Raw genomic sequence first — 18,294 nt, forward strand, 5'->3', positions numbered from 1 at the left:
TAAAGCAGCTGGGAGCAAATCAACATCACATGACCAGTCAGTTCTCTGTAGCTCCTTAGTGGTCCAAAGTAGTCCTCATGAAATAATTGCCCTAACTATGCTGCTATCAGCAACATAAATGTTCCAAGCTAATTTTAAGTGTTTTAATTAATAACTGAATTCCCAGCGTCTGTGATCTAGACTGCTTCCAGTCTTCAAGTTAACCCAAGCATCTCTGCATCCAATAACCCATTATTTTTTGTATAATTTTGCACCAACTGGATGCCATACATCAATTAAAAAACAAACAAACAAAAATCACACAAATAATTTACATAATAGACAAAAGTAATACAGAGAGACAATGTATGGAAATGGGGAGATAACTCTTAAAGGAGAAAGTGTGTTGAGAACCAGTTTTAATTACATGGAGAGAAATAAGAACCCTACAAAAATACAAGGTCATCCTGTGCCTAGATAGATTTCCAGCAAAACATAGTTGCTTAACATCTATGAGAATTAATTTAAATTAAAGTGCTGAAAATTACAAAAATATTTGTGCCACCCAAGAGAGTGTGAGAATAACACCAGGTCATGTCAGAAACCCTACAATGTCCTGGGGACCTGTCCTTGCTGAGCAGAAACTCCTGTTTTCTTAGAAAACAGCACATAATATTGCACCATAGAGCCATCTGTGGTACTTATTATGGTAAGTGACCAAACTAACAGTCAGTTGTAGACCCAGTTAATTTATCTAGCTCAAATATATGTTCCACAGTGATTTTCTCACAGTCTTTTCCCTCTTGCAGCAGCTAGATTTTTAATCTGAAAAAGGACAGTCGTAATTTGCACTGCAAGTAGTTCATGTGTACTAGAATTAGGCAGCATTAATTTTAAGGGTGAATAGACACAACCACAAAAGAACATCAGGGATTCTAGCACTACAGGAATCATTCTCAAGAATGTCCAAGTGAATAATCAATAGTCGAGCCATGAAATAAAAAAAGATGGTGCAAAGGATAATAAGAATTTGCTTGGATCGACTTATAATAAAACCTTTTTTTTTTTTTTTTCCACCCAGCTAAAATGAAGAAAATGAAAAGCTGAAGGATTTCATTACAGGTCAAAGGTTTCATTTGGCCTGGAGCAGATTTATTTGGTTTGCAGGCATTTCTTAAAATTAAGAAAATTAACAACACAGCTGTGGAAGACTGGTAAATTTTCTGTTTGGTCAGTTTAGCCTCTGAAATACTTTTCAGGTGAAACTATCAGGCAAACTTCCTCAGAGTTTCTGAGTACTTTCACGACAAACAAAATATCATTTTTAATGTGAAAATTATTTCATCATTAAAATCCATTTCATGGTGGCGATGATCCATTTTTTATTTATTCCTTCTCCTTCCTTCTTTTGAGGAATAATGGGGAAGTTTTTAAAAACCTCCTTTAATCACTTCATTAAATTGACAACTTTTTCTCTTTCCTCTTGCATTCCCACAAAAATAAGTTTGAAGTTCTTTGCTGTTGCAGAGGATGCAAAACTGGTTAAGAGCAGAGTGGTCAAAATGGTGTACTAGAACACTTTACATACTAGCAGTCCCACATCTTCATTCCAGCCTTATCCCAATTAAGTGCATAAATCTATTAAAATAGATATTCATTTGAATTTTTGTTTGGATTTAGGAGTTGGGCTAGATGATATCCAGAGGTCCCTTCCAACCTCAACCATTCTGTGACTATGGTATCCTATTATTAGATTCAGACCCATATGCAGTTAAGCAATGCTAATTACTTAATTTTTTAAGTAATTAAAAATTATAATTATTAACATCAGAAAAAAAAAATTATTACACCTTACTTTATGTTGTAGAGTTGTAGGTGAGTTTATTTGAAAAACACTGTATTGAAAATAATAACATTCTGCTGGTGTTTTTTAATCTCAACTATTTCTGTTACTCTTTAATGTAGTACAGTGCCATGACCTATTCCAGAGTTCAATTATCATATCAGAAATGCTACATACCAGTTAGTATCATTAGTACCTCGGTTCACAGTAGTTAAATGGCAGTACAAAGATCCACGGGAACTAAATACAATGAGAAACAGTATGTGTCACATCTTGCATATGGATTATAGAAACTAGTTTTTCTTTAAAGAGTTGAGTAGCTGACACACTGGAAGTGAAGAGTTCTGTTGGTTTCAATACCTTAAATTTACTGTTCATTTTAATCAATTCAGTCAGTAGGTAAATAAACTGTTCTAACTGGCTAAGCATAATGCACTGTGTTATTATGGTAAACTGTTTAAAATACTTGAAGTAGCTGCAAGTTACAGTCTTTTCAGACCCTCAGTCTGATCAAGCCAGAATCAATTTTACTCTAAAAGCAAAATCTTATATTGAAAACTCTTGAGCAAATCACATTGGACAGAACTCAACTTTTCCTGTTCACCCTATTGAGATCAGTCTTCTATAATTCTTGCCTATTTGATTGAATCTTCATTTCTAATGAATACGTTGTTATATTGTATATTTTGGCCTTTTCTAATTGTATCTTCTGTGATGCATTCCTGAAGTGCTAAGCATCCTTAGACACCATAGCTCTAAGTAAGCTATTGAAATTCAGCTCCCTGCATTGGCCTCAGTGAGACTTGAGATCTATTGATGATCATTTATTGCAGGCTGGAATGCTGAAGAAATTATTGGATCTGAATTTTTCATTACAAACTAAATGCAGGATTTTAAAAACTGCAGACTGCAATTTTACCATTTCACTGACAAAAGAATTGGACCAACCCTGTTCCCATTTGACTATTTCAAAATGGAACTCCTACATATAGCAAATGACAGGTCCTGATGCTTCTTTTTAGAGCACAATTATTTGTGCAAATGGCTATGCACCTGATATTACGTTTTAAAAAAAAAAAAAAAAGTATTTGGAAAAAAAAAATCTACATCTAAGCTAAGATCTTTCAGAATCATGTTGAGAATGCACTGGAATTCCATACATAGGACTATGAAAATTGATGGTCATCTCCCCAAATATATATATATATTTTCCTATTATTATCTTTGTTAATGGTATACAAACAGGTACATAAAGTTTTGTGTTCAAAGTTTATTACAAGAACATGACAGTGACAAAGACAATGAAATGCACAAGTGTGTGTGTATACAAATTGTTTGTTATGCATGTCACACAAGGGCTGCATGTCCTTTTGTAAGGTTGTTCCCCAAGCACAGCAAACTTACATTTTATAAGAAAAATCTGATGCCCTGCATGTGTGTGTTTGTGCAGATTTAGTACACAGCAATTTACTCCCCGTTGTTTCATGTTCCATTCTTTCCTTTACCTAATATAAGTTGTTTAAATGTTTTGTTTTGAACTTTAGCAACCTGCTTTCTGCTCTACATTCAGATTTTAACTAATGAAAGATATTGACTACAGAATTCGTAACAGACTTAAATGGGTACAGCACAATACACATCTGTGAAAGTTAGTGGAAAGAGCAATTTTTTCAAGTGTGAAGTAATAGCAGCTCTTGCTAGCTGGCCTTGGACACTCTTTCACTCCTCAGAGATTGTTAGCATTATCTTTAGCTCTTTGTAAGGAAGATATCAGTTTGTCACTTCGCAGTACAGGAAAGACAGAATTCTCCCTGTTTGCAGAAATTCTCAGAAATCAATTAAGTTCATGGAGCTGTGGTAGTTTCTATCAGCAGGGGATCCATTCTGAAATATCTATGAAAAAGTAAGAGAAGCTGTAGTTGGAGGAAAGGTCTATCTAGCCCAGGAAGTGGTCTCCAGCAGTGACAAATACTGGATGCATATGGAATAGTATCAGCAAGCAAGCACACATCAATGTTGTCCAAGCATTTACAGCAATTTGCAGAAATTTCCTAAGCTAGAGAATAGCTCTATTACAGTCTTGGGTAGGAGAATGAAATGCTAAATGGATTAGAAAATACACAGCATTAGATAAAAACTGTCTTATGTTCTTAAACTGTAATTGGTAGTTAATATAAGAGGTCATGAAATAATACAGATGGTCAAGTACAAGCAGGTGGGAGGAGACATGACAAAAAAGGATTCATACATCAGTAAAGGAGGAGATGATGCCTCAGGGCTGAAAGACATGTTGGATCTAATCTCTGTCCATTCTACCTTCCAAAGAACTGCAGGTGTAAGACATTTTACTGTCAGCAGTGCAGAGGGGAATTAGTCCTATGAACAAGTAAAGTTTAGAGGGTCTGGAACACATCACAGTCAAAAAAAGGACTTACTGCTTGTAGGTAGATGCTGTGGCAAATAAAACAACTCTCTGATTACGTGATTAACTTTTACATTAGTATTATTTAAATATAGATTAACATTCATGAAAGAGTTTATGGTGTGTTCTTATATGACTAGAAACTTGTATAACTTTGTGTAGGTCACAGTCCTCATCTAACACATATTTTAAACAGCACTAAGTTCAGCTCAACATTTTAAATCATTTTTCTTCTAATGCTATTGTGAAGTAATAGCTCTTTTATCCACATTTTATCTTCCAGCTATAAAGTTAATCGTTGCTTCAGACTACACCATTTGCATTAAATCTAAGGCAGTGTGAAACCCTGCTAAATATTAAAGAGTTTGAGATTGAAGCAGAAAATTTACATTGTTAGTCAAGATTTGTTTTATTAGTACCTAGCAGCCTAGCTTACATTAGGAGTGAGCAGAAAATATACATTGCCAACAGATATAAGGAAGGCAGGAACACATTCAATTAAAGGGAATTTATGTAGGTATATAATTCACATTAATCATACTCAGATGACCGTGTATTTATATATTGTATATGAATTGCATACAATGATGTTGACTTATTGTGAGGTTTGTTACATCCATTGTGATAATTGTTACATCAAAAATTCGAAAGATATTGAAGGAAAGTCAAAGATGGTCTCTTGGCTAAAATGTAAAGTGAAGTTGGGGTTTTCCAACCTATCTGTTCAAATGCAGGCTGATAATTTCATGAAAAACTGTTTAAATAATGTATATAGTAGCAAATAATAAGAATTCCTATATTTTGTTTGATGCAAAATTCATATACTAGTATTTAGCATTAAAGATCTTGGAGCATGTAATGAAGTTCTATACTGAGACTTTACTACTTTAGGCTGCAAAATAGCAGTTATTCTTCAAACAGTACCTTGTAACACCAAAAGTCAGAATGATTTCATCATTCTTCTGGTCTCCAATGCACAAGTGAGAAAATATGTATCTTGCTAAAATATCTTGCTAAAAACTGAATTTAATTGAGAGAAATAGATAGTTTTCTTAAACTGATTGCTATGCTTTTTATGAATAATACTTCATTATTTTAATATTACAGCTGTTATGCATTATATATGTTTATTCAGAAATTAGAGTAGGCAATGCTCTCTTATTTAGCGAGTTACATATGAGAATTTTTACTTGCGTCAAGGGTGATATTTTCTCAGAGATTTTGAAGGACCTAATTTTAAGGTCTGTGCATCTTCTCTGTAGAGGAAACATGGTTATGCTCACTGAATGCATAAACACACACACACACACACATATACACACTCGGATAAACACTCATTCTTCCCTTCTCTCGGGTGAGATTGCTGTCAAACGTTGTTGTAATGTTCTACATTTGATCTTTTCTCCCTACAAAAACACTGTTGCAGTTCCAACATTATAAAGGATCTTTGGTCTTCATTAAAGGATATTGATGTGTCCGGGATGTTTTTTTCAGCTGGAGACAGCCCATATCAAAGTAAGACTTAAGAAAAACCAGAAAGAGTTGTATTTATGTAATGGCAAGTATACATTAGTAAAATTCTATGGACTGAAGCAAAAGTCTTAAATACGTAACAGGCTGTTGCTATATGGAGGTAAGAAATGATTTTTAGTTCGTGTTCAAGATGAATAGAGCAAATAAGAGTGAGGTGAAGTAATGGCAACAAGGGTAAAGGTTATACATTAAAGAAACTTTTTACTAACAAAAGTGAATCGTTCAGATAGAGGAAGTTATTACAGCTTAATCACAGGTGTGTTTGAGAATATCTCTAGTGGTGCATATTCCTGTAATTATTAATATATTCCCTAGAAAATTATTGACCTTTCAGTATCATACGTTTTGTTGTTATTGTTTTTCTATTAGTGAAAGGCTTGACTATACCAAATCAGCACAAGTTCACACAAGAAATGAACTGCAGGATTGTTACTACTTTAAAAATACTGTTATGAGAGAAAAGGAATACAACATATATGTCAAGCTAAGAATTTATAGTTAGCCCTGATAGTGTTTTAATAAAGGTCTAAATTATCTAGTTAATACAGGAAAGCATCATTAATAATGCAATTAAAATCATTGTAAGAGAAAGCTTGCTTTCTGATACCTACCTGAGGCCTTTGGAGGACCCATGCTGGAGCAATCTGTTCCTGATGTACCTGTGCTGATGTTCCTGTACCTCATGGAGGGAACCCATGCTAGAACAGTTCTTGACGAAATGCAGCCTGTGGGAAGGACCCACATTAGAGCAGTTCTTGAAGGACTGAATCCCAATATGACAGACCCCATGCTGGAACAAGGGAAAAGTGTGAGGAAGGAGCAGCAGAGATGAAGCATTAGGAACTGACCACAAGCCCAATTTTCCCTGCCCCACTTGTGAGAGGAGGTAGAAGATTCATAAATGAAGCAGTGATGTTGAGCCTGGGAAGAAGGGGGTGGGAGGAAGAGGGAAGGTGTTTTTAGTTTTGTTTTTGTTTCTCACTATTCTAGTGAATTTCTAATTGGCAGTAAGTTAAATTAATCTTCCCCAGGTTGAATTTATTTAGCCTGTGAAGGTAACTGGTGAGTGATCTCCTTGTCTTTATCTTGACCCAGTAACTTTTTCTTCTTATATCCCCACCCTTACCTGCTGAGGAGGGGCAGTAAGAGACCAGCTGGCAGTCAGCCAAGGTTAACCTACCACAGATTCACAAACGTAGAGATTACCTTCAGTCCCACTATTCCCATTGTTAACATTTATAGCACCAACCTTTTGAGATTGAGCAATATATCCAGATTCATTTTGGTGGAATTACTTCATCCTTCATTGTCAACACTTAAGCTGATCATCTTTAGTTAAGCTTGTCTATCTGAACATCATTAAATATGAAATGGAAAAAGTGTTCTTGCTTTTAGGTAGGATGAAGAAAATAGCTGCAGACCAACAATGATTTTTTTTTTCTTTCTTTTAGTGGTCTGTTTAGACACCAGCATCTCTCTCCTTAGCTTGGTTGCTCTTTGGGGATCCCCATGTAGATTGTTTTCATTTAATTCTGTTAATGGTCTTTTCTGCATGCTAATAACACTTTTATCCAGTAAGATCTGATTTTGAGTCAGGGCATTATCTGAAAAATGACACATATGTCCTTCCTTCTTTTACTCACAATGAGTGAAGTTAGAAATGCATATTTTCAAAAAGGTGCTGACCAAAAAGGAAGCATCCTATCATCAAAAGTGTGAAATATTCACACCTAAAATAACAGCAGCCAGGTATAGTAAGTATACCCAGTGCCATATTACTGTAAGGCAAGGAATTTCTTTTTAAAAAGTTTCCATAAAACTGAAAGAGTAAGAAATGTGTTGGCATTCATAGGCAAAACAAATTGAAGAGGTCTGTTATAGCTAGTAAGGTCAAGTTTATCTTCTGGAAAGGTTCAAAAGTGACAGTGTTGAATTAGATGAGTAATGTGAATATGCAAAAGACAAATTTTCAGTAGAAAAAAAATCATCTTTTTTCTTCATTGCTGTGTGTGGATTCTTACTCTATATTCATCTTGTACATACATTATGATCATGTTGGATAAATTTTTAGATAACTAGACTTTGTGAATTTATTCTCATCTAAGCTGTGAGGGTTGTATTACTTTTTAGATGCCCCTGATATTTTCAGAAGATTAAAATAGAGTGAGTGTATATAGGACAATGTTATCACATAGTTTTCATGCTCAATTTGTTGTGCAATGTATTCTGTAGCCAAAGGAAAAGAAAGATCTGACATTTTGTAAGGAGAATTTGTGAAGAGAATAGGATACTTTTGTTGAAATATGCGACTGTCACTTAAATCCACATAGCACCTTCTGTAAGAGTATTTGCAAAATATCCACATCATTAAGTGTAGGAAATCAACAGGCTTGAGAACATTTAATCTCAGCAGGAGTTTTCCCTACCTGCGTGAATTAAAATTCATATTATATTAATCACACTCTCTATGTTAACATACCTCATGGAATTAACATACCTCATAGAATTATTGTGGTTTTTTTTGATGAATACTTCGACTGAGACTTGGTGTATGACTTCCATGGAGCTTATGTCAGTATAAGAATGATGTCGATTCTTTCAGCATACTTAACCAGTGGGCACTGTATTTGCCCTTTTTATGGACAGTCATTAATTCATCCAAAGAAAATTTTCTCCATCATTCAGCCTTTACAGCAAGGGTAACTTACAAAAATAAGGGTCCTTTTTTTTTTTTTCCTCCAATAGAAGACAGTACATAAATTAAAATTATTCGAAAAGAAGTTGCTTCAGTTCTGTAAATGGAAGGTACTGCACTTATAGAAACTGGCAAGAAGTGGCAACCTGTATTGTCTTCTTGTAAAATAATGTAATTTTTCTGATCAGGGCAATTTAGGGATAACAGACATTTGTTACGTTTTTCCTTCTGTAAGGAAATAAGAACATAACTAAAGTAATGTTAAAAATAATACACATGAATGCGAAAAGTTCATAGAGCTAGATTATTCTTACAATGACTAAAGGATTTATTTATTTTTTGTCAGCTCCTATTAAGGCAAACTTAAGTTGGAAGAATAAATACTCTTCTGGAGGTCTCATAAAGCTATGCCATCTCTCCTTTCTCACATTTAGGCATCAATTCACTTGTCTACTGTCTTTCTATTCTCTCTCCAGTCTTATTAGCTTGATTGCTCACCTTCCCTCCAGACTTCTAAGAATAAATATAGTTTTCTTCATAGAAGATGTTATATAAGAAATATAAATACTTTGAAATTTTAGAAAAAATTAAATTTTACCTGCAAAGATTTTCAGAGAGGACCTTCTCCTTAAGAATTTTTTTAAAAAAACAAATGTTTTTTCTTAGATTTTTTAATAACACCTTTTTGTTGTTTCCAAAAATGAGTGTACATCAATATTTGTTTTCTCTGTGTGTATATGCATTATATATATAGTATATGTGTATAGAAAACATTGTGTCAATGCAGTGTTAGTATATATGAATGCATTGCCTCAGGATAGAATCATCTGCGGATTACCGTGATGGTGATAACAAGTGTACAATTACTTTGTTGAATGAAATAAATAATGAATGACAGATTTTAACTACACTGAATATTTTTTTCAATTTTGTTTTAAAGACTGTTTAGTAATGAAGTGCTGTCTGCACTGTTCAAAGAAATATTTGCTCCTGGAGTAAAACAGTATTAAAATTCACAGTTTTTGTGTAATACTTTATATATATATATAATATAAATATAATATATATATTATATATATATAATATATATATTATATATAATTATATATTATTATATATATATTAGTTATTATTAATTAGCATGCATTAAGATTTCATAGACTTATAGAATGGAAAGGACCTTAAAGACCACACAGTTCCAACCCCACTGCCATGGGCAGGGACACCTCCCACCAGACCAGGTTGCTGAAAGCCCCATCCAGCCTGGCTTTGAACACTGCCAGGGATGGGGCATCCACAGCTTCTCTGGGCAACCTGTGCCAGGGCCTCACCACCCTCTGAGTGAAGAATTTCTTCCTTATATCCCATCTAAATCTACCCTATTCTAGTTTACAGCCATTACTGCTTGTTCTGCCACCACACTCCCTGACAAAGAGTCCCTCCCCAGCTTTCCTGTAGGCCCCCTTTAAGTACTGGAAGGTCACTGTAAGTTCTCCCCAGAGCCTTCTCTTATCCAGGATCAAAAAACCCAGCCCCTTGATCATCTTCATGGCCCTCCTCTGGAATCATTCTATTTCTTTCATGTCCTTCTTGTGCTGGGGCCTCAGAGCTGAACGCAGTGCTACAGGTGTGGTCTCACGAGACCAGAGCAGAGGGGAGAATCACCTCCTTCAACCTGCTGGCCACTCTTCTTTTGGTGCAGCCCAGGATACGGTTGGCTTTCTGGGCTGCTGGCGCACCTTGCTGGCTCATGTTGAGCATCTCATCAACCAACACCCCCAGGTCCTTCTCCTCAGGAGGGCCACTCTCAATCCATTTTGCACCCAGCCTGTATTTATGCTTGGGATTGCCCCGGCCCAGGTGGAGGACCTTACACTTGGCCTCGTTGAACTTCATGAGGTTCACACAGGTCCAACTCTCAAGCCTGTCCAGGTTCAACTATCATGAGACACAAATTTCTTGCTCTAAAAGAAAACATAGATATTTTTCAAATATTTTAAAATGATAGTTTGTCATGAATAAGCTTAGTGGAAGAAAGTCTGCAAAACTAACAAGCCAGGAAAGTGGCAATGAATTTAATCATGAGAAAGCTTTGGCTCCAGAGGCAAAGTAATTCAAAACATGGTTTATTCTGACTGAAAATAGAACATATTCAGGAAAAATCACAGGAGTTCTGATTCACTGCTTTGTTTTCCCCTGCCTCAAAAAATCAAATCGAAATACATGGAGGTGTTTTCTTTTTTGTTTTGTTTTGTTTTTTTTTCTTTTATGATTAGGGTCAGTGAATTATAGTGCACAGAGACGTGTTTATCCAGATCTATGTCTTTGTTTAATACTCAACTGTTTATTTTTACTGCTTTTATTTTGATTTGTGATCCTTAGAGGTCTCCATGATATGCAGTGAAATTCTAAATAAGAATGTATTATTGTTGTGTTTATTATATCAAATGATAAGCCACCTCTGAAGAGTAGAGAATTGGGCTTTGCATATCCCCACATCTTTGTTAGAAAGGAAAGAATTTTCTTCAAAATATTGACATATTTACATGCCATTTCATTCAAAATCTCCCACTTTACAAGTTAAAAACGCTGACAGTTATTAAAAATAGTATATCCCTTCTGTCAGAATAATTTTGCAAAACATATACTGCAGTTGCACAACTCATGCTTGAAACATTATGATATGTTTCAATTTCCTAAAGTACCCCAAAGTGCTAGTTATGTCATACATTGCTTTGAATTACTTGTGCAGCCATCATTGTCGTACAATATTGTCCTTATAATGTTGCAAAACAGTTTAGTAGAGGGAGGTAGGAAAATTACTTTTGGTAAGTAAGCTGGCTAGAAATTAAGGGGTTTTTCATTTTCTGTTGTGGTCAAGTTTAGAATAACATTCCTGAGCTATTTTCCTTAGAGCTTTAGAACCACAGAAAGAAAAGAAAGCTTAAGACCAAGAATACTTAGAGTCCAACAGTGAATTGTACTAACAAAGAAGTAGTATTTAAATATTTCTTGTTGCTATTTACGTAGTTTAATGTTTTTCAGTAGCAAGTTAACATTTTGGGAAGCATTCATGGGTTTGGATTTTAAGATGATCATGCAGTGGAAAGTCCTCAACCATATTGGATGCAAATATTGATTACCCCTAAATGCAATAGCAAGACTAAGGAAATATTTTTACTGAGGGCAGCTTTTAATTTGGATTTGAACAGTTGCTCTTGTTTTATACTCCTGCATTTTTGTTTTTAATAATCCTTGAATGCTGGGATTTTGTTGCCATAGAAATATGAGCTTTCTTTAGTTTTGCAAAATTATGCAAATTCTTGTTCTTGTTAAAATATTCATGAAGGAGTACAGCCAGAGATGGGAGGGTAAGGGTCGGTCCTTGCGTCTCATTGGAATTGAGCATTGACATAAATGTTCTTGTTAGTATTTCATTTTAGTATTACAGGAAGGCATTTATTGATGTGTCTACTGTAATTACGGTTTGTCCCTTTGGAAGCAAAGACCATGAAACTGGGAGATGAACATTTAATCAGTAAAATTAAGAATTACTTTCAGTTATGAGGCTGTTGACAGCTACAAGACCAGCAGTAAACAGTTTTTATTTAGAAACATTTGATGAGGATATGTTATTTAGAAACATGTCTCAGAGTTGATCAAATTGTAAGCTTGATTTTATTATCACTAGTAGTCTGAAACATCTATGCATTAAAAGAATAAGCAGGAATTTTGTCTGTCCCTATACCTTTAAACCACTGTGCCCCTGCTAAATTAGCGCTTACGAAGAGTAGCTGTTGTAAAACTGCTGGTGTGTGGTTTAGTTTTTTGTTTGTTTGTTTGATTGATTTTTTTTCTCTGCAGCTTAACTGTATTCATATTCAGACAGGGCAAAATGTTTTCAATTTTAATGAAGTAGTCTTTACATTTAAAAAAAAAATAATAGCCCTTTATGATTGGTGTTGGGGATATTACACTGCAGTGTCACAGCTTCAGGCATATTTTTGCCGAATTGGGAGACTTCCAAAGAGTGAGTATTGCCACCATGGTAATAGCATGGGCAGTAAATGTGCATGAATTATAGTTACCACATCACTACTGGAAGGATATACACCTTACTGTATATTTTTGAATCCTCAATATAGTTATAGCGGCTTGGGGAATAGTGATTGGAAAGTATCAATCATTGAAGGACATTTAGAATTTGGTCATTTGTGAAGCAAAGGAGGAAGAAAGTAAGTAACCGTACTAAGGTTATATACCATGATTACTATGGTTAAGTAACCATAGCAAAATAACCATATATTCCAAATTTTGTGAAGGCACCGTCACATGACTTAGGGAAGCTCTCAGCATTCCTGCCCTGACAGCTGTTTTAAATCCAAATCCAGTTCTCTGCTCTGAATTTTTAATTTATTTTATTTTTTTTAAGTCTCACTCCCTGTACCCATGAACTCTTGCAGAGTAAAGAGTAGCGTGGACTCTTATTATTGGCAAAATGGATTTTAGACTTCAGGAATGGTTGGCCAGGCAGTTCTGTTTCCCTTCTCCAGGGACAGGAAATGACAGCTGGGAATGATGGTAGAGATTTAAGAATTCATAGGGCAAATGCCTATATTCATAAGCGCATTTCAGGAAACTGTATATAATCTGATAGTACAATTTTTTAAACCAGTCCATCATTTGTGGTTCCATCATTTTTTTCAGTGCTAATTTCAGAAAGAGCAACTATTCAGTATAAGTAGAAGTGGCAGCATAGGGCTCACAGGAGAGCTGCTATCCTGCAGTCTTCCTTAGTCTTCCTTAGGAACTGAGATTTATTTGATTTTTCCTTTCAGAGTTGCATATCACTGAATGTTCTGATATTCTGTACTAAACAAAATGAATTGTTTAATATTATTTAGATGTCTATTTTTTCTTTTCTTCCAAATAATCCAGTCTAGTTCATCTAAGGAGTAAGGGAACCAGGGTTATTACATGGTAATTCTAATAATCTCAGTAAAAGTGAGACTGGGCTGAGTTTATAGGTATAATTTAGAAAAACCACAAATAAGAGGCTTCTTATTGAATTCCTTAATATTTTCCACTGAAACTATTATTATTAGCATTACTACTATTATTATTGCTATTACCATTATTATTACTATCATTATAGCTGATACATTGAATTAAATAATTGTGTGTGATTTTAATTGAGCTACTTTGCATGTGACAAACTATTCAAAATATGAAGGGCCTGGAAATAAGCATGAGATTGTTATTCTCAGGATGGCAGGAGTCATCAACCACTTTACAAAAAGTGTGCAATGCTCATTCTAGAGCAAGAAGCAAAGTGCAAGAGTACCATTAAATCAAAAAGCTTTAGATTTTCTGATTACACTTGATATATTAGTATTCTAGCAAAAGTAAGGGATACTTGCAAGGGATGATTGAGGAGATACTTATTGTAATATACTGCCTTTCCCTTTTGATGTTCTATATCTATGTATGTTTCAGTTGTTTTTGAATCTGAATACATGGTGTTTATATAATCTGTGAGATTATGTACAGATAGAGTACAGCGACTTGATCAGATGCAGTATACAGAAAGAATTTGCTATAGCTGATACTGATATGTTCTAGAAAGGATCAGAACTGCTCAAATATTGATATAAAATATACTGAAGGGACATGGTCAAGGTACATATGAAATACGATTTCGCAGAGTTTGGTTGCTACCTGTCTGTCGTCAGTTGTACTTGCTCTGTGGATAGATGTTATTTGTCTTTTAATCAGCAACCATTCACTTAGGGGAAAAAAAAAAAAAGCCACATATTTGATGGTCCTTCTATTTTCATTGCTGGGAATCTTTAAAATAGAATCATAGAATCATGAAGGTTGGAAAAGACCTTAGAGATCATCTGGTCCAAACATTACCTTACTACCAATGTCACCCACTAAACCATGTCCCTTAGAACCAGATCCAACCTTTCCTTAAACACCCCCAGGGACGGTGACTCCACCACTTCCCTGGGCAACCCATTCCAATGCCTAATATTCAGATTTACTGTGAATGGAAGAACTTCCCCCAGACCCCCCGCTCCTGCGTGGGCTCCTCTCCACGGGCTGCAGCTCCGGCCCGGGGCCTGCTCCTGCGGGGGCTCTCCATGGGCCGCAGCCTCCTCCAGGCCACATCCACCTGCTCCACCGGGGGCTCCTCCACGGGCTGCAGCGTGGAGATCTGCTCCGTGTGGGACCCATGGGCTGCAGGGGGACAGCCTGCTCCACCAGGGGCCTCTCCACTGGCCGCAGGGGAACTGCTGCTCTGTCACCTGGAGGATCTCCTGCTTGCCTTTTGCACTGACCTTGTTGTCTTCAAGGCTGTTTCTTACTCCTCCCTCTCCTAGCTGCTGTTGTGAAGCAGTTTTTTTTCTTTCTTAAATCTGCCTTCACAGAGGCCCAACCAATGTTGCTCACTGGCTCGGCTCTGGCCAGCGGCAGGTCCCTTTGGAGCCACCTGAAACTGGCCCTTACCTAACATGGGGCAGCTTCTGGATTCTTCTCACAGAGGCCACACCTGCAGCCCTCTGCTACCAAAACCTTGACATGTAAACCCACTACACACTCCCAGCTTGAAGAAGACCAAGAAGGGGGACCTGGGGAACTATAGGCCGGTTAGCCTTACCTCGATCCCTGGGAAGGTGAGGGAGCAGCTAATTCTGGAAACCATTTCCATACATATGAAGGAGAAGAAAATCATCAGGAGCGTTCAGAAATGATTCACCAAGGGGAAGTCATGTCTGACCAACTTGATAAGTTTCTATAATGAAATCACCAATCTGATGGATGAGGGGGGAGCAGTGAATATTGTCTTCCTGGACTTCGACAAGGCCTTTATCATTGTCCCCTGTAGGATCCTCACAGAGAAGCTGTTGAGATATGGGCTAGATGAGGTGGATCCAAAACTGGCTGAACGGCTGGACCCAGAGGGTACTGATCAGTAGAGAAAAGCCTACTTGGAGGCCTGTAACAAGTGGAGTACCCCAGGGTCTTGTTTAACTTAATTAACAATCTGGATGATGGGATAGAGTGCACCCTCAATAAATACACGGATGACATGAAACTGTGGGGAGTGGCTGGCTCAACAGAGGGCCAAGCAGACAACCAGAGGGACCTTAAGAGGCTGGAGAGGTGGGCTGACAAAAGTCTCATGAAATTCAACATGGAAGAAGTGCAAAGTCCTGCACCTGGGGAAGAACAGTCTCAATCACCAGTACACGCAGGGAGCCACCCAGCTGGAAAGCAGCTCTGCAGAGAAGGACTTAGGAGTCCTGGTGGACTGCAAGTTGAACATGAGTCAGCAATGTGTCCTTGCTGCTAAGAAAGCTAATGGCATTCTTGGCTGCATTACGCAAAGTATCACCAGCAGAGCAAGGGACGTGATCCTTCCCCCTTTACTTGGCATTGATGAAACCAAACCTGGAGTACTGTGTCCAGTTCTGGGTCCCTCATTACAAGAGAGATCTACACATACTAGAAAAAGTCCAATGGAAGGCTACCAAGATAATTAAGAAACTGGAGCACCTATCCTATGAGAGAGCTGGGCCTGGTCAGCCTGGAGAAGAGGTGGCTGAGAGGGAGTCTAACCAATGTGTGTAGATACCTGAAGGGATGATGCAATGAAGACAGAGCCATGCTCTTTTCAGTGGTGCCCTGTACCAGGACAAGAGGCAATGGGCTCAAACTGTATGGAACACAGGAGGTACTGTCTAAACATCAGGAAGCACTTCTTTACTGTGTGGGTAATGTGCACTGGCAAAGGTTGCCCCGAGAAGCTGTGGAGTCTCTTCCTTGGAGATCTTCAAAAGCTGCCTGGACATGGTCCTGGACACCCTGCTCTGGGTGGCCCTGATTGAGCAAGGGTGTTGGACCCGGTGACCTCCAGAGGTCCCTTCCAACCTTAACCATTCTGTGACAAACAAAGGAAATAAATAGAAAAAAAAAAAAAAAAGAGGCTGTATCATAACATTTTTGATAGGATTCCAGAAGAGAATAAGTTGAAAATCTTTTATTGTAAGAGTGTGTCTTTGTTATCAGTAGTCTGTTTCATGAAATTGGAGGTGGCAGTGAATGGCTTGAAATGCTTGGTTTCCCCTTTGAATGGTTCAGTGTGGTAGAAAAACACTTATGGAAAGCCACTGAACCAAGCAATATAGCAGTCAGGCTACTTTATGTAAGCTTATTTCTTCCTTGTTCCATTAATTTTTCTAAGGCAGTATTCTGAATAAATGAATTTAACTAGAATGTAGCATCAATTTATACAATTTATATAGAAGAATTTTGAGTATACTTAAGCAATGAAACTGTATGATTTTGAACTAGCTGTCATATTTCATGCAGTAGGTGTTACAGTAACTCCCCAAAGAGAACCGGGGGAAAGAGCCCATTCTTTCAGTGGAAAAATTTAAGTTCACCATGAAAAAAAAAAAAGTGGCTTTTTTTTTTTTTTTTAAGCTAGCCAGAACTGTACTGTCATTCAAATGGAACATGATTATTCTGCTCCCTTTTTTATCTGAAATATTACTAAAGGCTCAGAATATTTCTGACGGCTCAGAAGAGCCTTTATATCCTATATAAATTCAAGTCTGTCTAAGAGAGGAGAGTCTATTTAATCTCTAATTGGATCTTGAGTAGAACTAAATCATGCAATCTTTACTGAGAGTTATTACTAAATGAATAAAAGTTTGATGTTTTCTTGGTGGTGATTCTGTTGGAATTCCTTTCTAGTTGCTGCCTTCCCTCACTCTACAACCAGCATGAAAACCAGATCAACAAACCCCAATTAAAAATCATAAATTTGCAGCCAAGACTTGTTCCTAAAGAAGATAATAATCCAGATGAGGGATGGATTAACAATGGAATATTCCCTTAGACATAAGTGAATTAAGTTAGGAAAAGCAGCCTTTTGACCATTCCCTGCTGCAGTTAGTGGGCTGCTCAGAAGAACACGTATACACTTAGAGCCATCTGTTAAGATGGTAAATTGTTAGTTCACCACCTTGTCAAATCATATCATAACTACACAGGTGCCAATCAATTTTGTACTAAATTGGCTACAGAAAATAAACAGGGAGCAATCTTCTTTCCTTCATGTAGTTAGACCTGATGTTTGGGTGGCAAATATCTCTATATTTGCTGAAATCTGTGTCATAAAATAAATGTGTACCTAGAGAGTTTGTGAAGGTGAAAGAGTCCAAATAAACTTCAACATTTTATTGCTGCTGTATAGCATGGAAATCCAAGAAGGCTAGCAGGGAATGTTAAACTGTATATAATGTGATTTCATTACCTTCAAGCACTGCATCTAGTGGTAGATATTGCCACCAGGAATATCATAGAGCCACAGAAAAACTGAGCATCTGTGTAGTTTCTCATAACCAGGACAGTAAGCAAAAGAACATTCATTGGTACATCAGAAAACTTTTTTTTTTGTCTGCTTTGAGTAGATTTTCTAGAATAAAAAAATATCACCTCTTAGAACCATGATTTACTATCAGCAGCTTGCCATGAGTCTCCTTGGTTTTGTATTCAGTGGTATGTGTTTTAGCATTCTCCACCTGAAATGTTCTGCCCATTCATGTTTGCAAACCTTTTTTTCTTTTTTCTTTTTCTCTCTTTTTTTTTTTCTTTTCTGGTAACACTTCTTCACTTGGTATAGTCCTAATGTATATCTAGACAATAATGTAATAGTAAGCAAAGTTTGTGTTTCCAAAAGCATGTCACCTTTCTATAGCTGTATTACAGCTATATTGGTCTAATAAAAATATTAACTCTCCATGTAAC

General features: G+C 36.6%; 1 protein-coding gene and 1 long non-coding RNA gene across 5 annotated transcripts in view; one reads left to right on the forward strand and one right to left on the reverse strand.

The window, feature by feature from the left end:
* The window catches only part of LAMA2 (laminin subunit alpha 2), a 379,619-nt gene that overhangs the window by 182,739 nt on the left and 178,586 nt on the right, over window positions 1-18,294 (forward strand). The gene's annotated exons all lie outside the window — the stretch shown is intronic.
* Window positions 3,085-9,087, reverse strand: LOC310897839. Its single transcript, XR_014582630.1, has 2 exons — window positions 6,389-9,087; window positions 3,085-3,715 (listed from the first exon to the last, which is right to left on the reverse strand). It is a non-coding gene; the product is annotated as an uncharacterized lncRNA (long non-coding RNA).

This window comes from Anser anser (genome assembly GCF_964211835.1).
Source record: "Anser anser genome assembly, chromosome: 3".
In the NCBI taxonomy this organism is placed as follows: domain Eukaryota; kingdom Metazoa; phylum Chordata; class Aves; order Anseriformes; family Anatidae; genus Anser; species Anser anser.